This window comes from Saccopteryx bilineata, chromosome 1 (genome assembly GCF_036850765.1).
Source record: "Saccopteryx bilineata isolate mSacBil1 chromosome 1, mSacBil1_pri_phased_curated, whole genome shotgun sequence".
In the NCBI taxonomy this organism is placed as follows: domain Eukaryota; kingdom Metazoa; phylum Chordata; class Mammalia; order Chiroptera; family Emballonuridae; genus Saccopteryx; species Saccopteryx bilineata.
This window is the reverse complement of record NC_089490.1, coordinates 53,143,168-53,154,887: the sequence shown is the minus strand read 5'-3', so window position 1 is coordinate 53,154,887 and position 11,720 is coordinate 53,143,168.

Sequence of the window (11,720 nt, the reverse complement as noted above, 5' to 3'; positions counted from 1 at the left end):
CTGAGTCAAAGGCAAGTTCCATTCTTAATTTCTTGAGGAATCTCCATACTGTTTTCCACAGTGGCTGCACCAGTCTGCATTCCCACCAGCAGTGCAAGAGGCTTCCCTTTTCTCCACATCCTCGCCAGCACTTACTATGTGTTGTTTTGTTAATGAGCGCCATTCTGACTGATATGAGGTAGTATCTCATTGTGGTTTTAATTTGCATTTCTCTAATGATTAGTGATGTTGAACAGTTTTTCATCTGCCTATTGACTATCTGTATGTCCTCTTTGTAGAAATATTTATTCATTTCTTTTGCCCATTTTTGATTGGATTGTTTATCTTTCTGGTGTTGAGTTTTAGAAGTTCTTTATAAATTTTGGTTATTAACCCCTTATCAGACATATTGTTGAATATGTTTTCCCATTCTGTGGTTTCTCTTTTTATTTTGTTCATATTGTCTTTAGCTGTGCAAAAACTTTTTCATTTGATATAGTCCCATTTGTTCATTCTGTCCTTTATTTCACTTGCCTGTGGAGATAAATCAGCAAATATATTGCTGTGAGAGATGTCTGAGAGTTTACTGCTTATGTTTTCTTCTAAGATGCTTATGGTCTCACGAGTTACATTTAAGTCTTTTATCCATTTTGTGTTTATTTTTGTGAATAGTGTAAGTTGGTGATCCAGTTTCATTTTTTTGGCAAGTACCTGTCCAATTTTCCCAACACCATTTGTTAAAGAGACTGTCTTTACTCCATTGTATGCCCTTACCTCCTTTGTCAAATAGCAATTGACCATAAAGGTGTGGGTTTATTTCTGGGTTTTCTCTTCTGTTCCATTGATCTGTCTGCTTGTTCTTATGCCAGTACCAAGCTGTTTTGAGTACAACGGTCTTGTAGTATAACTTGATATCAAGAAGTGTGATACCACTCACCTTATTTTTCTTTACCAAGATTGCTGAGGCTATTCATGTTCTTTTTTGGTTCCATATAAATTTTTGGAATATTTGTTCTATATCTTTGAAGTACGTCATTGGTATTTTAATAAAAATTGCATTAAATTTACAGATTGCTTTGAGTAATATAGACATTTTAATGATGTTTATTTTTCCTATCCATGAACACAGTATATGCTTCTACTTGTTGGTATCTTCCTTGATTTCTTTTTTCAATGTTTTATAATTTTCCAAGTATAAGTCTTTAACCTCCTTGTTTAAATTTACTCCTAGGTACTTTATTTTTATTTTTTTTTGATATTGTAATAGTAAAGGGGTTGTTTCCTTAATTTCTCTTTCAGACAGTTTGTTGTTGGTGTGTATAAAGGCCACTGATTTCCAAATATGGATTTTATATCCTGCCACCTTGCCAAATTCATTTATCTGGTCTAGTAGTTTTTTGACTGAGACTTTAGAGTTTTCTATGTAGAGTATCATATCATCAGCAAAAAAAATGACAGTTTTACTTCTTTTCCAATTTGGATGCCTTTTATATCTTCTTCTTATCTGATTTCTGTGGCTAGGACTTCCAGAACTATGTTGAATAACAGTGGTGAAAGGGGCACCTCTGCCTTGTTCTTGATCTTAAGGGGATTGCTTTTAACTTTTGCCCATTGAGTGTGGTGTTGGGTGTGGGTTTGTCATAGTGGCCTTTACTATGTTTAGATATGTTCCCTGTATTCCCACATTGCTGAGAGTTTTGATCATAAATAGGTGCTGGATTTTGTCAAATGCTTTTTCTGCATTTATTAATATTATCATGTGATTTTTATCCTTCCTTTTGTTTATGTGATGAATCACATTGATTGATTTGCAAATTTTGTACCAGCCTTGCCTTACCAGAATAAATCTCACTTGATCATAATGTATAATTTTTTTTCATGTACTGCTTGATCTGGTTTGCTAATATTTTGTTGAGAATTTTATCATCTTAATTCATCAGGGATACTGGCCTATAGTTTTTTTCCTTTGTATTGTCTTTGCCTGGTTTTGGAATCAGAATTATGTTCACCTCGTAAAAGAAGCTTTGAAGTCTTCCCTCCTATTGAATTTTTTGAAATAGCTTGAGAAGGATAGGAGTTAGTTCTTCTTTGAATATTTGCTAGAATTCGCCTGTGAGGCCATCTGGCCCAGGGCTTCTGTTGGTTGGGAGTTTTTGATAACTGTTTTGATCTCATTTGTTGTAATTGGTCTGTTTAGGTTTTCTGATTCTTCCAGATTGATTTTTGAAAGATTATATGTTTCAAGGAATTTGTCCATTTCATCTAAGTTGTCTAATTTTTTGGCATACAGTTCTTCATAGTGTTTTCATACAAAGCTTTGTATTTCTGTTGTGTCAGTTATTACTTCTCCACTCTCATTTTATTTATTTGAGTCTTCTCTCTTTTTTTCTTGGTGAGTCTGGTTAAAGGTTCATTAATCTTGTTTACCTTTTCAAAGAACCAGCTCTTGGTTTCATTGATCCTCATTATTGTTTTTTTTAGTCTCTATGTCATTTATTTCCACTCTGATTTTTATTATTTCCTTTCTTCTACTTCCTCTGGGATTTACTTGCTGTTCTTTTTCTAGTTCTTTTGGATGCAAAGTTGTTGTTTGTTTGAGCTTTTCTTGCTTCTTCAGATATGACTGTAATGCTATGAACTTCTGTCTCAGGACTGCTTTTGCTTTATCCCATAAATTTTGACTTGTTGTATGATCATTTTTATTTATTTCAAGAAAACTTTTGATTTATTCCTTCATCTCATTGTTAACTTATTCATTATTTAATAACATGCTATTTAGTTTCCAAGTGTTTGAATGTTTTTCAGTTTTTTTACTGTAGTAGATTTCTAGTTTCATGCCATTGTGAACAGAGAAAATACTTGATATGATTTCAATCTTTTTAAACTTATTGAGACTTGTTTTGTGTCCTAACATGTGGTCTATCCTAGAGAATGTACCATGAACACTTGAAAAGAATGCATATTCTGCTGCTTTAAGGTGAAAGGTTCTGAAGATATTTATTAAATCCGGTTGATCTAGTGTGTCCTTTAAGTCTACTGTTTCTTTGTTAATTTTCTTTCTTGAGGATCTATCCAGTGATTTTAGTGGGGTATTGAAGTCCCCTACAATTATAGTATTGCTGTTGATCTTACCCTTTATGTCCATCAAAATCTGCTTTATATACATATTTAGGTGCTCCTATATGAGGCAGATATTTACAATGGTTATATTCTCCTGTTGGAATGCTCCCTTCATCATTATATAGTGATCTTCTTTATGCCTTATTATAGCCTTTGTTTTAAAGTGTATTTTGTCAGATATAAGTATTGCTACCCCAGCTCTTTTTTCATTTCCATTTGTGTGAAATATTTTTTCCATTTCTTCACTTTCAGTCTATGTTTCTTCTGTTTTGAGGTGGATCTCTTGTAGACAGCATATGTATGTGTCCTATTTTTTTATCCATGCAGCTACCCTATGTCTTTTGATTGGAGCATTTAATCTATTTACATTTAAGGTTATTATAGATTTGTAATTGTTTATTATCATTTTATTCTTTAAATCTACATTCCTCCTTTATTAGATCCCCCCCCCCCTTGTTCTGTTAACAACAGGCCCTTTAACATTTCTTGTAGCATTGCTTTGGTTATAATGAATTCCTTGAGTTTTTTTTGTTTGTATTTGTCTGGGAAGCTTTTATTTCTCCTTTAATTTTAAACTATAGCCTTGCTGGATAAAGAAGTCTTGGTTGTAGGCTCTTGTTTTGCATTACTTTGAATATTTCTTGCCATAACCTTATGGCCTCAAGTGTTTCTGTTGAAAAGTCAGACATCATCCTTATGGGCATTCCTTGTAAGTGTTTGACTACTTTTCTCTTGCAACTTTTGTATTCTTGCTTTATCTCTTAGCTTTGGTATTTTAATTATGATGTGTCTTGATGTAGGTCTCCTTGGATTCCTCTTTAATGGAATTCTCTGCATCTTGAACTCATGTGACTTGTTTCTTCATCAATTTAGGAAAGTTTTCAGCTATAATTTCTTCAGTCAGGTTCTCTATCCCTTGTTCTTTCTCTTTTCCTTCAGTAATCCCTATTATGCAGATTTTGTTTCTCTTCATGTTGTCACAGAGCTCTCTTAGAGTTTCCTCAGACTTTTTGATCCTCTTTTCTTTTTGTGTTAGGATTCTGTGCTTTTGCTTATCTTGTCCTCTATATTGCTGATTTGATCTTCTGCTTCATCCAGCCTGCTTTTAATTTCTTCATTTCTGATATTGTACTTGTCATTACTGTCTTATTCATTTTTATGGTTTTGATGTCCTTTCTGTTGCTTGCTATCTCTTTATTTTTTTATTTTTTTTATTTTTCTGAAGTTGGAAACAGGAAGGCAGTCAGACAGACTCCTGCATGTGCCCAACCGGGATCCACCCGGCATGCCCACCAGGGGGTGATGCTCTGCCCATTTGGGGCATTGCTCTGTTGCAACCAGAGCCACTCTAGTGCCTGAGGCAGAGGCCACAGAGCCATCCTCAGTACCCGGGCCATCTCTGCTGTGCTCCAATGGAGCCTTGGCTGTGGGAGGGGAAGAGAGAGACAGAGAAGAAGGAGAGGGGGAGGGGTGGAGAAGCAGATGGGTGCTTCTCCTGTGTGCCCTGGCTGGGAATCAAACCTGGGACTCCTGCATGCCAGGCCGACACTCTACCACTGAGCCAACCAGCCAGGAACTACTATCTCTTTATTTAGGTGCTCATTATGTCTGTCTATTGTTGCTCTAAGATCCTTGAGCATCCTAACAATCATTATTCTAAACTCTGCATCTGGTATCTCGGTTATTTCCATTTCATTCAGTTCTTTTTCTGGGAATTTCTCTTGTTGATTCATTTGGATTGCATTTCTCTTTCTTCCCATTTTGTCTCTGTATAGACTGCTTCTTTGGATGTGTTGTCTGTGTAACTAGCTAAATATAGGATTGGTATTGTCTGCCTCCAGATTTCAGTTGTGTTGTTTCTAGATCTTCTTGGATTGGCTTCAGCTGTCATTTGTAATCCCCCGTGGGCTACTTGTCTGCTGCTACTGCTCTTTTTGCTGTTTGTGACAGTGTTTTCTATGCCTTAGCTGTGTCAGGTGTGAGGAGCCTTTCCTTAAGATACAACTCTAACTATAGTTGTTAGATCCTGAGCTGATGCTCTCCAACTCTGTCTGCTGGATGTACCAGCCCTGGAACTCCCTGGCCAGAACCTCATGCACACCAGTGGGGGTCACTGCTTTTGATGGGCCCCTAGCAACCTTCTTGGAGCTATAAGTGATCCAGAGTATTGTTTTCTTATTGAATGATCAATCTAGACTGTCAATGGTGTGTTGAGTTCTCCAAGTATGATTGTGTTTTTGTCTGCTTTTATTTTTAGATCATTTAGTAGATGTCATATATTTTGATGCACTCTGGTTCTGTGCGTATATATTAAGAGGTGTTATGTCTTCTTGATATAATGTTCCCTTTATTATTATAAAATGTCTATCTTTATCTCTGGTTATCTTTGTTGTTTTGAAGTCAACATTGTCAGATATGAGTATGGCTACATCTGATTTTCTTTGGGTATAATTAGCTTGGAGAATAATTTTTCAACCTTTCAGGGTGAGTTTACTTTTGTCCTTGCAGCTTAGATGTGTCTATTGAAGGCAGCATATGGTTGGGTTTTGCTTTTTGATCCAATATGCTACTTTGTTCCTCTTTATTGGTGAGTTCAGTTCATTTACAGTTAGGGTAATTATTAACACTTGAAGATCTTTTAAAACCATCTTTTGTTTTGTTTTCTGGTAGCGCTGTGTTTTGTTTGGTTAGTTTCTTATTTTTTTAGTGAAAGCTATTTTTTTATTATTAATTTTACTGGGGTGACATCAATAAATCAGGGTACATATGTTCAAAGAAAACATGTCCAGGTTATCTTGTCAGTCAATTATGTTGCATACCCATCACCCAAAGTCAGATTGTTCTCCGTCATCTTCTATCCAGTTTTCTTTGTGCCCCTCCACCCCTCTCTTCCCGCCTTCCCCTGCCCCATAACCACCACACTCTTGTCAATGTCTCTTAGTCTCATTTTTATGTCCCACCTACGTATGGAATAATGCAATTCTTGTTTTTTTCTAATTTACTTATTTCACTCCGTATAATGTTATCAAGATCCCACCATTTTGTTGTAAATGATCTGATGTCATCATTTCTTATGGCTGAGTAGTATTCCATAGTGTATATGTGCCACATCTTCTTTATCCAGTCATCTATTGAAGGGCTTTTTGGTTGTTTCCATGTCCTGGCCACTGTGAACAATGCTGCAATGAACATGGGGCTACATGTGTCTTTATGAATCAATGTCTCTGAGTTTTGGGGGTATATACCCAATAGAGGGATTGCTGGGTCATAAGGTAGTTCTATTTTCAGTTTTTTTGAGGAACCACCATACTTTCATCCATAATGGTTGTACTACTTTAAATTCCCATCAACAGTGAATGAGGATTCCTTTTTCTCCACAGCCTATCCAACATTTGGTATTACCTGTCTTGTTAATAATAGCTAATCTAACAGGTGTGAGGTGGTACCTCATTGCAGCTTTGATTTGCATTTCTCTAATAACTAATGAAGATGAGCATCTTTTCATATATCTGTTGGCTATTTGTATTTCTTCCTGGGAGAAGTGTTTGTTCATGTCCTCTTCCCATTTTTTTTTATTGGATTGTTTGTTTGTTGTTGAGTTTTATGAGTTCTTTATATACTTTGGATATTAGGCCCTTATCTGAGCTGTTGTTTGAAAATATTATTTCCCATTAAGTTGGCTGTCTGTTTATTTTGTTGTCAGTTTCTCTTGCTGAGTAAAAACTTCTTAGTCTGATGTAGTTTCATTCATTTATTTTTGCCTTCACTTCCCTTGCCTTTGGAGTCAAATTCATAAAATGCTCTTTAAAACCAAAGTCCATGAGTTTAGAACCTATGTCTTCTTCTATGTACTTTATTATTTCAGGTCTTATATTTAGGTCTTTGATCTATTTTGAATTAATTTTAGTACACGGGGACAAAATGTAGTCGAGTTTTATTCTTTTGCATGTGGCTTTCCAGTTTTCCCAGCACCATTTGTTGAAGAGGCTTTCTTTTCTCCATTGTGTGTTGTTGGCCCCTTTATCAAAAATTATTTGACCATATATATGTGGTTTTATTTCTGGACTTTCTATTCTGTTCCATTGGTCTGAGTGTCTATTTTTCTGCCAATATCATGCTGTTTTGATTGTCGTTGCTCTATATTATAGTTTGAAGTCAGGTATTGTAATGCCCTCAGCTTCATTCTTTTTCTTTAGGATTGCTTTGGCTATTTGGGGTTTTTTATAGTTCCATATAAATCTGATGATTTTTTGTCCCATTTCTTTAAAAAATGTCATTGGAATTTTGATGGGAATTGCATTAAATTTGTATATTGCTTTGGGTAATATGGCCATTTTGATTATATTTATTCTTCCTATCCAAGAACAAGGTATATTCTTCCATCTCATTGTATCTTTTTTGATTTCCCTTAACAGTGCTTTGTAGTTTTCATTATATAGGTCCTTTACATTCTTTGTTATATTTATTCCTAGGTATTTTTGTTGTTGTTGTTGCAATCGTGAAGGAGATTATTTTTTTGAGTTCATTCTCAAATGTTTCATTGTTGGCATGTAGAAAGACTATGGACTTTTGAATGTTAATTTTGTATCCTGCAACCTTACTGTATTGGCTTATTGTTTCTAGTAGTCTTTTTGTAGATTCTTTGGGGTTTTCAATGTATAGGATCATATCATCTGCAAAAAGTGATACCTTTACTTTTTATTTTCCAATATGGATGCCTTTTATTTCTTTGTCTTGTCTGATTGCTCTGGCTAGAACCTCTAGCACCACGTTAAATAAGAGTGGAGAGAGTGGACAACCCTGTCTTGTTCCTGATTTAAGGGGGAAAGCTTTCAATTTTGTGCCATGTAATATGATGTTAGCTGATGGCTTATCATATATGGCCTTTATCATGTTGAGATATTTTCCTTCTATACCCATTTTGTTGAGAGTCTTAAATATAAAATTGTTTTGTATTTTATCAAATGCCTTTTCTGCATCTATTGATAAGATCATGTGGTTTTTGTTCTTTGTTTTGTTTATATGGTGTATTACGTTAACCGTTTTATATATGTTGAACTATCCTTGAGATTCTGGGATGAATCCCACTTGATCATGATGTGTTATTTTTTTAATATGTTGTATTCAATTTGCTAGTATTTTGTTTAGTATTTTAGCATCTGTATTCATTAGAGATATTGGTCTGTAGTTTTCTTTTTTTGTGCCGTCCTTACCTGGTTTCGGTATGAGGGTTATGTTGGCCTCATAAAATGTGTTTGGAAGTATTGCTTCTTCTTCACTTTTTTGGAAGACTTTGAGTAGAATAGGAATCACGTCTTCTTTGAATGTTTGATAGAATTCACTAGTATAACCGTCTGGGCCTGGAATTTTATTTTTGGGGAGGTTTTTAATAGTTTTTACTATTTCTTCCCTACTGATTGGTCTGTTTAGGCTTTCTGCTTCTTCTTGACTCAGTCTAAGAAGGTTGTATTGTTCTAGGAATTTATCCATTTCTTCTAGATTGTTGAATTTAGTGGCATATAGTTTTTCATAGTATTCTATAATAATTCTTTGCATATCTATGATATCTGTGGTGATTTCTCCTCTTTCATTTTGGATTTTGTTTATATGAGTCCTTTCTTTTTTCTTTTTTTTTTTTTTGGTAAGTCTTGCCAAGGGTTTGTCAATTTTGTTGATCTTTTCAAAGAATCAGCTCCTTGTTTTGTTAATTTTTTTCTATAGTTTTTCTGTTCTCTATTTCATTTATTTCTGCTCTGATTTTTATTATCTCCTTTCTTCGGCTGGTTTTGGGTTGTCTTTGTTCTTTTTTTTCTAGTTTCTTAAGGTGTGAAGTTAAATGGTTCACTTGGTCTCTCTCTTGTTCATTCTTATAGGCTTGAAGTGATATGAACTTCTTTCTTATCACTGCTTTTGCTGCATCCCATAGATTCTGATATGTTGTATTGTCATTTTCATTTGTCTGTATATATCTTTTGATCTCTGCTCTTATTTCTTCTTTGACCCATTCATTTTTAAAAAATATGTTGTTTAGTTTCTACATTTTTGTGGGGTTTTTTTTTCTCTTTTTTGCAGTTAAATTCTAGTTTCAAGGCTTTATGATCAGAAAATATGCTTGGTACAACTTCGATTTTTCTGAATTTGCTGATGTTATTTTTGTGGCCCAACATATGGACAATTCTTGAGAATGATCCATGTACACTGGAGAAAAATGTATACTCAGTCACTTTGGGATGAAATGTCCTGTAGGTGTCAATCATATCCAGGTGCTCTAGTGTTTTGTTTAAGGCCAATATATCTTTATTGATTCTCTGTTTGGATGACTTATCTAGAGCTGTCAGTGGTGTATTGAGGTCTCCAAGTATAATTGTATTTTTGTCAGTTTTTTTTTTAAGGTCAATAAGTAGCTTCTTATATATTTTGGTGCATATATATTAAGAATTGTTATGTCTTCTTGATTCAGTGTCCCCTTATTCATTATGAAATGACCTTTTTTTTGTCTCTGAGTACTTTTGCTGTCATGTAGTAAGCATTATCAGATATAAGTATTGCTATGCCTGCTTTTTTTTTTGGATGTTATTTGCTTAGAGTATTGTTTTCCAGCCTTTCACTTTGAATTTGTTTTTATCCTTGTTGCTTAGATGAGTTTTTTGTAGGCAGCATACAGTTGGATTTTCTTTCTTAATCCATTCTGCTACTCTGTGTCTTTTTATTGGTGAGTTGAATCTGTTTACATTTAGTGTAATTATTGACACTTGTGGGTTCCCTATTGCCATTTTATACATTGCTTTCTGTTAGTTTCGTGTCTTGTTTGATTCTTCTCTTTTGTTTTTGTATCCTTTGTTTTTGTTTGGTTGTATTCCATACTTCTTTCCTCTGTTGCTATCTTTTTTAAGTCATTTGCTTCTGTGGTGGTTTTTTCAAGCGTGGTTACCATTAAGTAATGAAAAGGATACCTACCCTGTTCATTGTAGTGCACTGTCTTGTGAGTACTTCTGCACTCCATCGTCATTTGCTACTATTAATCTCTGTCCTCTCCCCCCCCTTTTTTTTGTTGTCACAGTTTAAATTTGGTTTTATTATGTTCTTGGTGGAGCTTTTACTTGTAGTTTTGTTTTGTTTTGTTCTTTGTATCTGGTTGGAAAACCCCCTTTAGTAATTCCTGGAGTGGGGGTTTTCTGATGATAAATTCCCTCATCTTTTCTGTATCTGTGAATGTTTTTATTTCTGCTTCGTATTTGAAGGATAGCTTTGATGCATATAGTATTCTTGGCTGAAAGTTTCTGTCTTTCAGGACTTTAAATATTGGGGTCCATTCTCTTCTAGCTTGTAGAGTTTCTGTTTAGAAATCTGATGATAATTTAATAGGCCTTCCTTTATATGTTGTATTCTTCTTTTCCCTGGCTGCCTTGAGGATTTTTTCTTTGTCATTGGTTTATGCCAATTTCATTATGATGTGCCTTGGAGTAAGTTTGTTGGAGTTAAGAAAACTCAGAGTTGGCCCTGGCTGGTTGGCTCAGCGGTAGAGTGTCGGCCTGGCGTGCGGGGTACCCGGGTTTGATTCCTGGCCAGGGCACATAGGAGAAGTGCCCATTTGCTTCTCCACCCCCCCTCCTTCCTCTCTGTCTCTCTCTTCCCCTCCTGCAGCCAAGGCTCCATTGGAGCAAAGATGGCCTGGGCACTGAGGATGGCTCCTTGGCCTCTGCCCCAGGCGCTAGAGTGGCTCTGGTCGTGGCAGAGCGACGCCCGGAGGGGCAGAGCACCACCCCCTGGTGGGCGTGCCAGGTGGATCCCGGTGGGGCGCATGCGGGAGTCTGTCTGACTGTCTCTCCCTGTTTCCAGCTTCAGAAAAATACAAAAAAAAAAAAAAAAAAAAGAAAACTCAGTGTTCTGTTTGCTTCTTGAATTTGAGGCTTTAGTTCTTTCCACAGGCTTGGGAAGTTCTCATCTATTATTTGTTTGAATATGTTCTCCATTCCATTTTCTCTCTCTTCTTCCTCTGATATACCTATTATTCTTATGTTAGTCTTTTTTATGGAGTCAGACAATTCCTGAAGGGATTTCTCATTTTTTTAAATTTTTGAGTCTCTTTCTTCTTCTCTCTGTTGTGCCTCAAGTTGCTTGTCTTCTATTTTACTAATCCTACCTTCTATCTGGCCTGTTTTATTAGCTAAGCTTGTAACCTTGTTTTTCAGCTCTTGAATTGAGTTTTTCATCTCTGTTTGATTTGTTTTTATAGTTTCAGTTTCCTTGGTGATATATTCTTTGTGTTCGTTGAGTTGTTTTCTGAGCTCCCTAAATTGCCTTTCTGTATTTTCTTGTATATCTCTGAGTATTTTTAGGATTTCTATTTTAAATTCTCTGTTATTTAGCTCCCAGGTTTCCAATATATTAAATTTTTTCTCCATAGATTTTTTCCTCATGTACCTGTGCTACCTCTCTGTTTTTTGTATCCATGATATTTGATTTCCTTTTCCTTAATAGCATCTGAGGGTGGTTTTGTTGATAGTACTAATTAGAATTAATAAAGAATAGAAAGTTAAAAAAATTATTTTCCTTTTTTTCCCTCTTCTCTCCTCTCCCCTTCTTCTTGAGAAAAAATTGTGGTGAACTGCGAATTATAT